Source organism: Plectropomus leopardus, chromosome 6 (assembly GCF_026936395.1).
Source record: "Plectropomus leopardus strain MGB_pleo_1.0 chromosome 6, ASM2693639v1, whole genome shotgun sequence".
Lineage (NCBI taxonomy): Eukaryota > Metazoa > Chordata > Actinopteri > Perciformes > Serranidae > Plectropomus > Plectropomus leopardus.
In genome coordinates this window covers 24,861,859-24,878,222 of record NC_142181.1, presented here as the reverse complement: position 1 = coordinate 24,878,222, position 16,364 = coordinate 24,861,859, and the positions used below count along the sequence as shown (strand labels likewise).

At 42.8% G+C, this 16,364-nt stretch overlaps 1 long non-coding RNA gene across 1 annotated transcript; it reads left to right on the top strand.

Annotated features, from left to right (window-relative positions):
* The first annotated feature begins 4,623 nt into the window (after nt 1-4,623).
* LOC148189396 (uncharacterized) lies at nt 4,624-14,735 on the top strand. Its single transcript, XR_015776829.1, has 3 exons — nt 4,624-4,766; nt 6,354-6,396; nt 13,994-14,735. It is a non-coding gene; the product is annotated as an uncharacterized LOC148189396 (long non-coding RNA).
* Nucleotides 14,736-16,364: the final 1,629 nt, after the last annotated feature.

The window sequence follows — 16,364 nt, the reverse complement described above, 5'->3', positions numbered from 1 at the left end:
AGAAAGAAAACATTTTTTAACTTTTTTATCAGTCAGTCGTGTATGTTAATTTTGAAAAGATCACAATCAGGATGCCACATCGCCCTCATCTCATGATGATTACATATGCATTTCCTGAGAAATATAAGTCAGAGCACTTTTTATTTATTAACCTTCATTCTACCAAGAATATTTCCGGTTAGATTTAAAATCTCTTTTGCAAGGTAGTCCTGGCCAAGACTGCAGAACAGACTGAAAACAGCAAAAAGGTGAAAAACAGCATGAAAATTCCACATACAAGAAACAAGCAACAGACTTAAAGAAACACCACAGCAAACAATTGAATTGGCAGCATTCAGTGATTAGACGTGCATTTAGTGGTCAAATAGCCCTTAATACCGTTTTTAAAAATCTCCCATGCTAATAATATAATCTAGTTTGAGGTGACTCTTTTCACGCCATGAAGAGTGAGCAAAAACTTGAAATGCACCTTTACCAAACACAGTGCAGGTTCAAGGAATGACGTGACCAAAGGTTGCATCTACTGAACATAAATAAGCAGGCAATTCATGTAATATGACCTTATAAAGAAATTAAAATCTCATATATTTGTGTTTTTACAATTTTTCAGTGCAACTTATATACCCTTTTAAGCCTTTTTTTTTTTTTTTTTTTACAGATTTTAGAGTTACAATTCTGTTACTTGAGTTGCATTTGTAGCACTCTGTCCATCCCTGCAAATTAGGGTTTGTGTAGTAGTGACTTCTGGTGTTCAACCATCCTAAATTAAATATGGATTATTTCCCTGCACACACTATCATCAATAAGAAAAATGTTCCCATGCAGCAGGCTGTCGTCTTACCAACTTTATTTTTTTCAGTTAAACATATCACATTTTGATTCTGTGGCAATAAAAGGTCTTAAAAATAGTGTAGGCCTGCTGTCTTGTCAACTGAGTGGTTTTCTGCGAGAGTTTGATATCAGAGATCACCAAGTCCTTCCTGTGTGTGCTACTTCTGCTTACTGCACTCACGTTCAAACATCAAGCTGCACACACAAGCTTCAGTCTTATAAATGCAGTTAAAGTATGCTGTCAGCAGAGGGCAGACTCTTCCTTTGACAGAGAGGAACACTGTCTCCGCTCATGTTTGCAGTCCTGGCTTTCTTGCAGCATTATCTGTGACACTGATTGACACATTGACTCTTTGACATTCAGTGTCACGTTCATTTTAACCCCCTTTGTCCTCACAGCTCATTCTCTCTCTCTCTCTCTGTCTTCTTGTATTTGTGTCAGCCTGTCTGACTGCCTAACTGTCCTTTTGTCTCTCCTCCTCTCTTCTTCTTTTTCTTCTTCTCTCTGAGATACGTGTGTGTGTGCGTGCGCGCTGTGTCTGGTCTCAGTGACAGTGTCTGGGAGTTAACCAATCAGAAGACAAGAACTTGGTCCAAAGAGGGCTCAGAGGCCATGAGAAAGACTCGCCCACCCCTCCAACGCCCGCAACCTCTCCCCCAAACCAGCGCTGCTCTCACCCCTGCCGACGCTCTGACACACACTTAGCCTTTCACATGCTGAACACACACAGAAGCGCACACATATGTACATACATCAGATGAGTATAAGATCCTCTTATCTGCAGTGGAAAGCACGTACTCTACCACTTTTTAAAAATGTATTTCCTTCGCCGGGGGTCACAAGGTCGCCGATAAGCACTGTTGGTTGATTGAGAAATCATCTGACAGTGTGACCATGCAAATGAGGCACAACAATGCTCCTGCACATTTCCCAGGCTCAAGTTCCCCATCTCAGTATAACTCTGTATCGTCACCACGAGCGCATTTTCTCATGTGCTTATTTCCCCTGTAGCAGTGTGGGCAAGTCTTAGCACTTTCACCAGTTTTGCATCCCAATCTCTGATTCTGACAGATTTGCTCTCTCGTGCTGAATAATGAGCGACATGCACACACTGGCAAAGTGTCACACCTCCTCTCTGTTTGTCTTTGTGGGTGTGTGTGCCTCTCTTGGTGCCCTGCAGGCCTTCTCGCCCTCAAATTGAATTTTTCTAATCATACTTTATATACACTTGTCATAAAAATACAGAAAAGCAGGTGGTAGTGTATTTCTCTACTGTAATGTTATTTTTGCTACCGTGTATAACCTCTATTATTGCATTACATGGGGTAAAAGTCATGATCCGTTTTTCAACTTGAGTGTGTGTGTGTGTGTGTGTGTGTGTGCCCTGACCTGCATATGAACCTTAACCTCGGTGCACTGGTGTTTCAAGAGTGCTGCCACACCAGGCAGAAGTGAAACCTGTGGGTGTGTGGCTTTGTGTCAGCCTGCTGTGTGTGTATTTCTAAACATGTGCCTATACGTGTGTGTCTTTTCATACCCACATTTGTACAGACGGCACTGCGCTGCACCTCTGACGCCTGCCTCTCTTTTTGTTCTCCAATTCTCTCTCATTTTCTCCCTTTGTGGCGGGCATGCTCACTTCAGTGCGGTCACACATACGCACACTTTTTGGAGTCACACTGGGGCTAAAAGTCATTTGCACACACTTTCACAGACACACAAGGGCAGATCAGCACGTACGCAACCTGGTTTGCGCACGTACCGTCCTTTGCCCCTTTTGTTGCAGCCGCCACCTTCTGCATGGGAAGGCACATGTGTGCAATTTCACATACTTGCTCTTTACCGTCAGTGGATGTGATTATGAAAGCAAGTTCATTTATAGGCCTAACATGCAGCATGATTTGTCTTCTGTGTCCACAGAAATATAACAGTTGTCATGTGTCTCCGTGGTTTGCAGGAAGAAACATGAGATGTCCATTATATCAGTGTGAGAGCAAAGATGGTGGGAAACAGTTGAATGTGTCTCTTTTGGCAGTTTTTTCAAACGTCATCCAGATCGAAAGAGAAAATATTCTCATCATGAAACTGCAATACAAAGGTAACGTCCAATACAATGTGACAGTTGATTGAGAACCTTTGCATGAGTGTTTGTTGCTAGTGTCTCTTAGAAACCACTTAAGATGTGAGATGATGGGGTGTTTTGATAATCATTTGTCAAGTGTCAAGCAAAGTTCAACTGATCTTAGAACACACACACATTCTGTAGGGCAATCTGTGCAGATACATTTACATGAGGGGTAAATTCCCCTTTAATTAGATAGCTCCTCTTTCTTTTTGTGGCTTATTGGTCAAATCTAGATGACATGACATGAAAAAACTTTTAATTTTTTTTTTCAAATCCGCCTTTTTTTTACTGTTTTATTTGTTGATTATTAAATAATGTTGGTATTATCTGTGGTTTATATGGACACTCATTTGTTGTATTATGTAATTGGTGTTAATTGCTAAGAATAGGAACCTTTAAAGTAAATTTTCAGCAGTCACTTACAGTATACACTGACTGTAATGCAATATTATCACATTTTATTTTCAGCACTGACCTTGGGACTATTTAAAAAGATTACAAAGAAAAGCTTTTATTTGTCTTTTTCGGGGCATTGTCTGTGTATTTTAGTAGCATCTAGCCGTGAGGATTGTGGATTGTGGATTGTAACCAAACTTCTCCCATGTGCCAAGCGTAAACTCACAGTTAAAATTCCTTCAGTGTTCATTGTTCAGGAGGTTTTTACCAGGGGCTGAATTCTCCCATGAGGTCTCTTCCAATCCCAAACAATAAAATCAGGTGATCTGAACTGGTAAAAACACTCTGTGCTTTTGTGACAGTTCTGCTTGTCGCAGACATGCCACTTGGCCAGCAGCTTCTGATGTGTGCTCACCATTTCTCTCTCATAACTTAAGATCCAAACGTTCAGGTGTTTTTTTTACCAGAAGCTGAATTATCTGCAGTGTTCTCCTACTCTCCAAAGCAAATGGACGTGGTGATTTAAACCACTAAAATCACCGGACAAAGCAGCTTCAAGTTAAAAATCCATGTTTTTCTGATACTGTTTGGCTCATTTTAGATGGTCTGCTGACTATGGTGGCCGACATTAAAACACAAATGGCCCTATTTACAGCCAGTAGCCGCCTTCTCTTCAGTGTGAGGACTGAATGAATTATTTCCCTCTCTGCCATATTTGATCACTGGGATATAAAGATATCAAAATTGAACAGAGAGACAAATACTCGGGGGCTAAAAGTGCATGGCCAGCTTTTGACTTCTTAGTAAAACGCAGCTAAGAGTGATCCAGCCACTGATGGAGTTTCCAGTGAAGGTCCTCTCAGTTTTCTGCTGCTCTGCCAGCAACCACCAACCCCTCTCTCTTTCCTGGCTTTAGCCCCTACCCGGGGGCAACCAGAATTAGGCCCAGGGGGGGCGGCAAGGGGGTCAGAGGGATCAACAGGAACTGGTGTGTGGGTGGCAGTGCCAAGGGATGGCTGGAGAGGGAGAGGAGGAAGGTGGGAGGGTGCTCCAGGGGCCTGTCAAGAGGGAGGGTTTGCCAGCAAATCGAGTGAAACACTGTGTGATTCAGGCCCTAGTCGGGAGGAGGGAGGGAGTGGGCAAGAGGGCAAAGGGATGGAGAGGGAGAAGGAGGAGGAGAGGCAAAGTATGAGCAGAGGGAGCGCTTCTGGAGAGAGTAGGGGAGAGTTAGAGGGAGCAGGGAGGGGTGAGGGGCTGACAGATGCCACAGTCCAGGCCCACAGCACAGGAAGTCATTCATATTGGGAAGTGCTTGTTGCCGGCTCCCACTGTCCACTCCAGAGTCAGAGCTCACAGTTACCCAACTTTGGAGGATCCTGTGACAAAGCAGCTCCCACTCAGTGTATCAAACCAGTAAGTGACACCTTTATAATATGACACAGTACACACTGCATTACTGATTAGGTCATGCTGTAATTTATCTTAGTTCATCATGTGCGATGACAGTGTGCTTTTTCACTTTACGTAACTCATTCTACATCCATGCACGGGGCAGTTCAGTCATAAAATGGATTTTGATCCTAGAATCAGAATCAATATTTGAAAGTTTTTAACTTAAACAAGGAAATTAAACAAATTTTTGATAAAAAACTAAGACATCTTTTGTCTTCAAAAATAGACAGAATCACTGTGACATCATGCTAACCACAACGATCATTTATGGGAAAACTGATATGGATTTGGATGTGAAATCAGCAAACTTGTTTGTTCCTGTTGTCATTTTCAGCTGTAATTACAAGATATATGAAGTTAACCACAGTGGTCTGGCCTATCTGACATTTATGCCAGGATTGTTTTATATGTATTGTGTTTTGCTTTGCTTAGTGTCTTTGATAAACCAAATCTACCAGCATGGTAGCTAAGCAATGTACTGCTGCAGAAATTTTGCCGCAGTAAAACCCATTTTAGACACCCAAAAAAATCAGTATCAGTTTAATTGTATGCTTTTATTTGGAATATTTTCACTTTACACACGAACCAATAGAGGCAGTGTTAGACTAGGAACTGCGTGTTCTGCAAAGTAAATTTACATTTTTTGTCAATGAGGTCTGGTGGCTTTGAGATAACGGCCTCTGTGTCCTGTCAGAAAGGCTGTCTGGCAGAAGGAATGAAAATTTTCAAATATAGCATACAATTAAACTGATATTGATTTTTTGATGTGGGCCTTTTTTGAGGTGGCTAAAAACAAATCAGTTAAGGCAGCATTTGCTCAGAGGCTTTTGATTTTATGTACGTGATGTGAAGGTTTTCTACCCAGATGGAATCGTCAACAAATATTGTGATTCACTGTAAACTAAACCAGGGGTCTTTAACATTTTTCTGACCAAGGACCCCTTAGCTTATGCCAAATCTTACTCCTTTATAGTGCATATGCTAAGCTATTAAAATGATAATTATTGACAGATTCATATATTTATACATGTTTGTTTCTGAGGTGGACGTTATTTCTGAGTCTCTTACTCCGTGAAAATCAAACACGCTCACTCACAATACAACTTGTTGAAACTGGGTGCTGAATCCTCAAAATAGATATCAAAGCAGTCAAAATAGACACTGTATTGGATTTCTGTCCTATTTTGACTGCTTTGAGTCTCTTACTCCAAAAGTTACAAAACATCCATTTTGGCTCACAAGAATGTCTGCACACATGAAAAAATAATTGCTTACTGGCCAATATGTGATATGTAACATGTATTTTCAATCATATTTTAATTCTGGGGGTAAAAAAATAAATTAAATCATCAAACAATAATTTGGTGGTCCCCCTACAGTTACCCCAAAGACACCTTAGGAGTTGCAGGTAACCCTGTTGAAGACCCAGGAAATAGACCATTCTTTCTGGTGGTTTCTAAATTACCTCAATCACACAATATCTTTGGCATTTCTGCAGTATAATTCTATTAGCAACGATATTCATTTACATCTATCTATCTCTCCTAGGCTTGAGTTGGCTGTGCAGATGCATTGATGGCACTCCAGTTTGGTAAGTAAGTATCATTTCACAACATGCTTGTGCTTAATACCATTCACAGTTCACCATGTAGTCCACTAATGAGTCTGTTTGGTATGTGTAATGTTGGTCATATGTCCAGTAAGATTTATGAAACCTGATATAATGGATTAATTCACAAGGTGCTGCATTAAGGAATCACCTGAGTTAGACTAGATGAGAGGAGAGCTGTTAGCAGTGCATCATCAGGTCTAATGAGCTAAATGTGACAAGAGAAGCCATCACTTTTAAGGTCTTTGTGTGTGTGTGTGTGTGTGTGTGTGTGTGTGTGTGTGTGTGTGTGTAAGAGAGAGAGAGAGAGGGAGAGGGATGAGAATGGATGGGGATGAACAGGGATTTTAGGGGGGCAGATTGCACTTTGGCAAGGAAATTCTATTCTGTGCCAGAGAGGAGTCTGCTCATCTCATTGCCCGCTCGCACACACACATGCACACATATACAGTACACACACACGCTAACCCTCTCTCTTAAGCCCATTTCCTTTGCACAGGGCATGGGAACTCCCCTGATCTCTCTCCTCCCACTCTCCTCTCTTCCTCCACATCATCCTTGTCCTCTTGCTCACCCTCTCTCCTTATGTCCTCTCTCCATCCCTCTCTTTTTTTTACCTCTCTCCATCACATCCGCACCCTGTCCTGCCCTCCCTCTGTCACTCTCTCTGGTACCCTTTTCTCCCCTCCTGTCCTCCTGTCCTCCTCTTGCGCTCTTTTCTCCTAGTGTCTTCTCTGTGTTCGTTTTTATTTCCTGCCTCCATCTGTGCCCAATTTATCCCGAGCACGGTCTGTGTTTTTTCCCGATAATTTGTTTTTGATTCCCCAGAATTAGAAAAGCATTGTGTGCACTCTCGCTGAGGCGAGCACACATACAAACGCATGCACACACATGCGCTAGCACACACGTACGCACACATTTTTATTGTATTATTCTATAAAAGTTCCTATAAATCACTGGTTATTAATCGGCCCCAGACGGCCGTCCCCCTTTTGCTCCCCCTCTCCCTCTCCGCACAAACACAGACCAGATGCATAGGAAATGGGATGGCAAAAAGGGCACCCAAGAGACAGGCTGCATTTTTTTTCTTCTCTTTCCCCTCTCCTCCTCCTTCTTTTCTCCCCCCCTCCCTGTTTTCTGAGAACGTTCATTTGTGTAGCAATGCCCAGACCCCAGACTCACAGAGGAAATAAAGTTTAAATTAAAGTTTAGAAGAAATAAATTAAATAATAAATACAAACGGTGATCTGCTGCCAAACAGCCCGGTGTGTGGGATAGAGGTTAAACGTCCATCCTCTGTAGTTGAAGGCGAGCAGACTCGATTCCAGCTGTTTGAATCAAGCCCAGTTCTTCTCAGATGTGTTCATATGTGCAGTCGACCACACATTCACCCTGCCTCTCTCTGTATTTCATTCAGCTCTTATGAGGTTATCCCCTTTATTGTCGTGACTATGCCACTTCCTGCATCTTGCACCTGTGCTGCCGGACTAATCTGAGAGTCAGGTCCTTAAATGGCTGCGACATCTGTGTGCCCCCAAACTGACAGTGAAACTGTGAGACAGTGCCTGCCAGACACCCGGTTTCCTCCCTATTAGCTCAGACGCTTTCATATTAGCAGCTTTCCCTCATCAAACTATAGTAACGCATACACCCACACACCTGCGCGCAGCTGGCTCGCTCAGACAGAGCGAAAAGGGCAAGTAACCACCAGAGAGGGGGATTTGGATAGAGCGAAAGTGAATTATAGTGAGACTTTGGAGACAGAGGAAGAGAGACGGGGAGGATGTGGATGTAATGTAAGCGAAAGGACGTATCTGTCCCACCCTGTCCTGCAGTGCCTGGGAGCCTGGATGATGTGAAGAGGCTGAAGTGAACTGTTCACAGAGAGTCAGGCAGAAAATGTGAGAAATGTGCGCGTTGGCTGCAGGGACGAGGGGGAGAACGCTGGTTTTTCAGGCACGCAGGGACAGCCTGCAGAGTTCTGCCAAGAGAAACATGGCGCTGTGTTCCTTGCAAGAGCTATGGGGGTGAGAGAGGAGGGACGAGGCAGGAGAGAGAGACAGAAAGAGAGAGGGTAGGAGGTGTGTGCATGGAGGTGGAAAAGAAGAAGACAAGGGGTTCCCTGGGGCACTTCCCCGAGCGGTCGCCAAAAGATGTATAAGATATGACATGGCATGACATGACCTGGTGCGTTGATCATGAGGGAAAATCTTTGTTGTTGAGAGAGTTGCTACATTAGAGCCATTGGAACTACACATAAAAAATGCCCTCTATAGTTCCACAGTGTGTTATGGATGATAATCATACATTACGTCTGGTTCTACATGTGTAAGTTCATTCGAAGTTTTCAGAAAGATAAAATCTCAAGAAGTCCGAGGAGCTGTACAAAGCTGTCAAATGTATAATGTTTCGACTGTAAAAGATAGGGTGATAAGGGCAGGGGAGTGAGCTGCAGCCAAGGCCTAGGCCCAGATGTCCACTTTCAGCTGTCCTGGCTGACCACTGCCTCGCCTGCCAACACTCGGCTGAATATCCCCACATCGCTGCAAATATGTAAATATGTTGACTTGGAAGGATGTCCTCTTCTCTTCCGACCTTGTAGCACTTTTGGAGAGAAGCAAGACAGCGGAGAGGAGAGAAAACAGCTCCAGCGCTCCATATAAGGGCCTGCTTTGGGCTCTAACACCAGCTTCTCATCACTTTCTACTCCACTGGGCCATTACACAACTGGGGAAACACATACAGGAACCCTAACCTTCAACACTTAGTATGCACTCTCACACACACATACACACTACTTGGTGAGATGTGGAGCTCTGGGTGTAAGATTTAAATGGACACCTTGGGTAGTGTACACTGTGTTCTACTCTAAATTGGAATGATGCTTTGCTGCAGGCGGTGTTCTTTCTGCTTGGCTTTTTATAAACACATTCAAACAGGAGGCAGAGATGGAAAGTAACTAAACAAGTTTACTGAAGTTCTTTAGTTAAAGGTTTAGTATGGAACTTCAGAGAATGATTATTGATTGTTGAGTCTACTTTTCAGGTTGTCAAATACTGACACTGTCACGCCCCTCAGCCCCTGTTAGCAACGCACAGGGCACCCTCTAGCATATCTATGTGAAGCACAGCTGAAACATGTTGTTACATGGGGTTAATGCTGTGAAGTGGTGGCGGTTAGGTTAAATGAACAAAATGACTTGGTTAGGGTTAGAAAAACGATGTTTTGGGTTGAAATATATATGTCTGTTGTGTAACGTAAATACACCATCAGTGCAACTGTAACCAGCTGACACTAGACGTCGATTTTATGTCAGAAAGACATTGGATTTTAACATTGGACAGATGTTAAATTTTGGTTGGAATGGAAACCGAGTTGAAAATAGTTATCTAACAAGGTTAGAATTAAACTTTGTGTGGAAGTTAACATTATAATGTTGGGTTTTGTTCTCTGTACCTTACAACTAAATATTTGGCATGAGACATTTGGAAGATGTGGATATTGGGTACTCAACAAGACAACTTAAAACCAAAATATCAATGTCATCTTTTGTCAATATTGAATTTTGGTCACCTGATGTCACAATTCAAATTCAACCAATTATCAACATCTAATAATCGTAGTGGCCAGTTGGGTACATGAATTACAAAATGTTATGTTAAACAACATTGACTTTTGGTTTTGAAGGGGACAGGAATGGTGGTCTCTGGGATGAAAGTTTGGTTTTGTTGGGCCCATCCACCATCCCTATGTTCCACCCTACACTGACACTTTCGCTCTCTATACGACATCAGTTGCTCTCAGCATCAAGTATTGCTGTGGACCAGTTCATGTTGGAGTTGGCTGAAAGCTCAGTGCAACTCATTTAGTCACTAAAGAGTGCCATCAGTGTCAAAATCACATGCCAAGGGATGTGACCATAGAATGTATCAAATAATGGTTTTAACTATCATGACGTCACCCATTGGTTTGTGGACTTCCATTCTGAAACCTTGACTTTGGCATTTTGGCAATCACCATCTTGTTTTCTGGAACCAAAACTTGACTGTATTTGGACAGGAGGTTGGAGCTGTAGAGTAGCGATGGTATGCGATGATATGTGTAACTTTGAGCCTTAATAAACTGTTAATAGGTGAATTATAGAAAAAATTAAACTCCCATATTGTTGTCGTAAATTTTGACATTAGTGATAGAGACCAGGCTGTAAACATGTTTATTTCTGCTATTAAGTTGCCATTTCAACTTAGAGGTGTACGGGGACTGACTTGCTCTTGAAGTCAGCCTGAAGAGGCCATTTGAGGAATTGCAGTTTTTAGCACTCCTTTGTTGCCTTCATTTTTCAGGCCCGGACGTTGCTGCTTGAGTATCGGACCAAACCAACAACTCAAAGTGTTGGTTATGATAATATTGGCATAAGACTCGATAAAATGCTATCTTTCCCCAGAATAACATACTTTACAATTTACTTTACAATTTTCAGTGTTTTGTAGTTTATTTTGGTAATTCAGCTCTGCTCCACTCCTTTTCAGAATTCTAGTTACTTTACAGGTAGAGATGTCTTGTATGCAATATATGATGAGCTCACGAAATATGATTAATTGCAATTAATATCCACAACCCAACCCAATATGTTCTTTAGTTGGACTTTGAGCCAGTTAAAACATTAAAATACTCTTTACACATTAACTCGTAAACACTTTAAGTCCTTGAGACCCTAGTTTTTCACTATTTTGCATATTATTAAGTGCATTTTGCTACTATTAAACTTTGCAGATTTGAGGGAGTTTAGGGAGAAAGTTTAGATATATCAAATAAACATTTTCATTAGAGTACACTACAACTCAATGAAAGCTATTTAAGTTTTTACTCCGCTACACCCTTGGTAGGATTTGCAGATTTCTTACTTTGGCGCACTCCTGTGGTTGCATCAAAAAAAAAACATAGGGCGTTAACAAGCAACGCACGCTTGACACACCTCCTCTCCCCATCAAGAAGACACTGACGTGGGGAGATGAATGAGCTGGAAGCTACAGACTGCATCAGTTTCTACTTCTAATGAAGTATTGCTACTTTTACTCTATGTGAACACTTCCTAACTAAGAGCACAACTGAGCATGCACACTCACACCCTCGTGCCCTGTAACAGATGTATTTCAGACCAGTCGTCGCCTCTGTTTCCCAGGCTAGGCAGTGTGTAGTATGTAGTAAGGCTGTTGCTCATCCCTGTAGCAGCACCTCCCCGCCTACAAGCCTGCTTGTCCCCACTGAACTCTGTGTGCCCTTTCAGGCCTGGATGATTAAAAAGGGGGGAAGAGAAGGCAGGGGAAGACAGAAACCTCACTCATTCTCATTTTCTAGAACTCTACCTCTTTGCTTGGTATGTGTGGTTGGTTGACTGTGTGTGTGAGAGGTGTGTGTGTGTATGCATGAGTGTGTGTGGCGATGGGTATATTCATCCAGGCCTCTCTGGCTTGTGGGTATTGGCTTGTGGTTTGGGTCTTGGTGGAGAGCGAGGGTGAGGGTGGCGGAACACCATGGCTGCCACACTGCCACAGACATACTGGCACCACTGAGCCAGTACAAGTTCCCCTTTTCCAAAATACGGAACCACCACTCTGTGTGTGTGGGAGGCTGTGTGCGTGTGTGTGTGTGTGTGTGTGTGTGTGTGTGTGTGTGTGTGTGTGTGTGTGTGTGTGTGTGTGTGTGTGTGTGAGCGTGTTAACCATCTTTAGCAAGCCTGTGTGGCTTTCAGTATCTCTGTCTTCAGCTGATTAGCTTTCTCACAGATATATTTACATGTGTTTTGCATGTAGAATCTAACAGACATGTGCAGGGAAAAAACAGCTCCTCTGTGTTGCGCAATACTTTTTTGCATGTCATGGATGCTGCGCTTGAAATTTAAAAAAAATGTTTGTTTCATTCAGAATTACAAACACAGGCATCAGTTCCAAAAAAAGGGGGGGGGGGGCAGTTGATGACAGGGAGCTCTATTTTTCAGGTAAACAATAGTAGGTGAAGAGGTTAACCTCAATAGAAGAGGTAAGTTTCACAATGTTGCCCTGAAGTCATGTTATTTTACAGATGGTAGCACTCTTGGCAGGCTACTCCTCCTGCCAACCCTTCTCTTTCTCTTTTTTCGTTCTTCCTCTCTCTGTTTTTCTGTGTGTGAGAGTGTGTGTGTCTCCGTTCTCCATCCCTCCCTGGGGCTGGCAGCGGTGTCTGGGCACTCGTTTCACTGCTGGCCCTGAACCCAGCAGGATGTGGAGATCAGTGCTTAAGTGTGTGTGTGTGTGTGTGTGTGTGTGTGTGTGTGTGTGTGTCTGTGTGTGTGTGTCTGTGTGTGTGTGTGTACGCGCGTGCGCATGCGTGAGCGCAGGCATGTGCCTCTGTTCTTTTTTTTTCTCCTTTTTCTGATTTTGCGTCTTGGCTGACTTTTTTACCTCTCGAAGAATTTGGAAAGGCTGTGAGATTTTTTCTGCTGCATGACTTTCAGCAGCGTTCCCTCTCTTTCCCTCTCTCGCTCTCTGTTCCTCTGTTGCTCTCTCGCTCCCTCTCACCCTGTGTCTGCTGTGGCTCCTCGCTAATAGATCTCATATGTTGCTGCAGTTGACATCAGTCTTAAACTATTTTACATGTGATCTGCGATATTTCCTCAGGAAATCTGTCAGATATTTATTAAAGGCTAATAAAATAAACCTCTCTTGTTGTCATTTTACCTTTCTATCTCTTCTCCTTTTTTCCTTCCCTTCTCCTTGCCCCTGTATTGTGTCCTGTTGTCCTGCTCTCAGAAGCTGGCTTGATTCTATTATTATTACTCATGCTTTTTAAATAGGCCTCTTTTTTTCAAGAGACAATTTCCTTCCATTCATAAGAAGTACTGTGGGTCAGACAGCACACAGGTTGGGTCTGTGTGGGCTGCTGGGGGTCTTCCCCTTCCTCTGTCTTCTTGTCCCATTTACTTTTTATTCTTCTCTTTATTCTCCTTCACCCTTCAAGAGGTAGTTCAGATTTTAGGAGGCTAAAATACATTTGATTGCTGACCCACATCCACAGATAGCATCAGACATCAGCCTGCTTCTCCAATTTGGAAGGGTACTGACTTGACATCTACTGCATGTAACACACCAAGTAGAGATGAGTGCCCCATACAGCCCCTCTTTAAAAAGTCTGAACTATCCTTTAATTTGCAGTTTTCCCCTTTCCACTTCCCATTAAGCTGATTTAAGGTTGGAGAAATCATATTTCATATCACATATACTCTGCATGGGCTAGCTCTATGTCATTATCGAGGCTATATGTTTATTCAAACCTAAGACCTCAAACCTTATGCATCATTTTTTGCATGTTCACCCTGTGATATTTGGTATCCTTGGAAACTTTGGGATCTCCACTAAAAATTAAAATAAAGTTGAGTGGGTTTGAGCAATGTTTGGCTGCACAGCATGAGTGTGTAATGACTGACTGAACCGGCAGGTCATTGGGTATTTGATACCTTCACTCTCTTGTTCCCCTGTTCCTCTTTACCCTTCCTTTTCCCTTTATCCCTCTCTTCTCTCCCTCCCTCCTGTCCTCAATCCAGCTGCACAGCTCATGTCTCTCCGTCCACATGCTTGCCATGGACCGATGGAGCCAAGCCACCGTCCTTTGCTGCTCCACTGTTTCCTCCACCTCTTCCTCCGCCCTCCGATCTGTCCCATACGTTATCTTACAGTGCCGGGGCTAGACAATCTCAGTGTGCCTGGAGTTGTCTCTGCACGCAACAGGAGCAACACACTACCTTATAAAGACAGGTATTCACACTTAGCATAAAGCACTACTGCACAGTGTAAAAAGATGACAGACACCATTGAAATGATACAGTAAAAGTCACTGTTTTGAACAGACGCCATGCCGTCCCAGTGATGGCTAATGTAACTAACACCACCAGTTTGATCATGTTTATTTCAGCAGCTGCATGTGATGATGAGTCTGCTGTGAAGACACACCCACTATGACATGCTTAAAAATACAGTGTTTCTTTATTTCTTCCCTTTTGAAAAAAAAAAAAACTATTGAAAATTGTGTGGAAGTTTCCATGTATGAAGATTTGATATGAAGAGATAACAGAGGTTTGACGATAACACTTTCATCACAGAATTATTGCTTTGAGAATAAAGTTGAAAGTCTGTATGTAATATATCAGTGTTGCCGTTTGTTTTCTCTCTCTGTCATTGCCCGGAACAGCAGTGATGGAAAACAAACACATCAGCACTTGGCATTCTGAACCCTTAAATTGCCCTCCCTCCATCCCTCCCTCCCTCCTTTTTCTCTTTCATCCTTCTCCCAACAGTACACTCACTCGGTTCTTTCTGGGGTCCCCTGGCTGTAGTACCCATAACTCACCCTGAGACACCAACACCCACACCATGCTCTCACTAACCTTTATAGAGCAGCCAAGACGCAGCCAGAGACAGGGAGAGACAGGGCAAATACTTTCTCTGCCTCTCTCTCCGGGCCTCAGGCTGGAAAACAACCGGAGGAAGATGGACTGGGGGAGTGGGACCCAGTCCACCCTGGGCACAGGAGGCAGACGATGATTTGGGGCACAAAGGGGAGAAAGAGCAATGCCCGAGGAAGTGAGTGTTAAGTTTGCAAGATGGTGTGATAGAGGCAGAGTAAGCAGGGAGAGGCAGAGCAGATTTAGAGAGATAGCAATGGCAGAGGGTGCCTGTCTGTCTCCGCAATCGCCTATGTGTCTGTCTATGGCGGATTTATGTGTTTGTTTGTGTCTTCATCCTCAACTCTGTCACTTCCGTAATGCATTCCATATTTCGTGCCGTTACCAGCAAGAGTTCACTGGCTCGCTGCAAAGATTTCAAAGTGTCTTTTGCTCTTCCCTCGCTCCATATTCTTGTCAATACACACAGCCTACTGTAACCCCTAATTCTATTGACTTCTATAGAGGCAACATTTTCTTTAGAACACATAGTAATTACAGAAGTATGTGATGTTTAACTGCACACTCAGTGGGATCTTTTGGTTTGGGGTTATGACTGCAGTTCAGGCCGTTGCTTGGATTTGGATTAGATGTGTGGCCCTGTGTTTATTCAGGTATACTTTGTGCTGTACAATTATGCGGTTTTATTTGTTTTGGTGTAAACAATCTTGTATCGTGAAGTAAACACTGTTGGACCGGCTGTTGACTATGTGCCAGGAGCCAGCTGGATGGTAGGGGCCCTGAAAGAATAAACAGAGACACTAAATCACCAAATCCGCCAAGGACAGGGTTAACTTTTGACTTGTTATCTCAGCCTGCATGCTACACAAGGCTGGACTACCTGCCAGGCAAAGAGGATGACTTCCACATCACCAGGGTCCCTGAAAGCTGCAGATTAAGTGTGTGTTAATTTGCATTTAGTAATTTGCTTAATTTTTGTGTGTGTGTGTGTGTGTGTGTGTGTGTGTCTGTGTGTCTGTGTGTCTGTGTGTGTGAATTTGCACCAGTGAAAGAAACATTTGGTTAACAAGGCTAATTAAGTTTCTTGCTGAGAGTTAGATGGCAGAATTGATACCACTCTCATATCTGTGCGTTAAACTATTTTACAGTACAGCAACAGCAAGATTATCCTACTCTATACAGACTGAAAGCAGGCAGCTCACCTGATTCGAGGTAATAAAATATCGCAATCTATAGGCTCTTTAAAATCATAATTTTTACACTTCGTGTTTTGTACAGATTGAACAAACAAGACATCAAATGTTTATTAGTGAGCTAAAGGTGCTTGTTTTGTTGTTGTTTTTTTAACTTTGGGCAAAACCAGGCTAACTGTTTCCTCAAATTTATATTTAACGGACAGTTATGGCAGTGATAGTAATCATCTTATCTAAGGGCCCAGACACATGAGGCCAATTGGTTTTTATTGTGTTTGTTTTATTTTTCTGATGTTTATTCAATTGAAAAGGCATTTTTT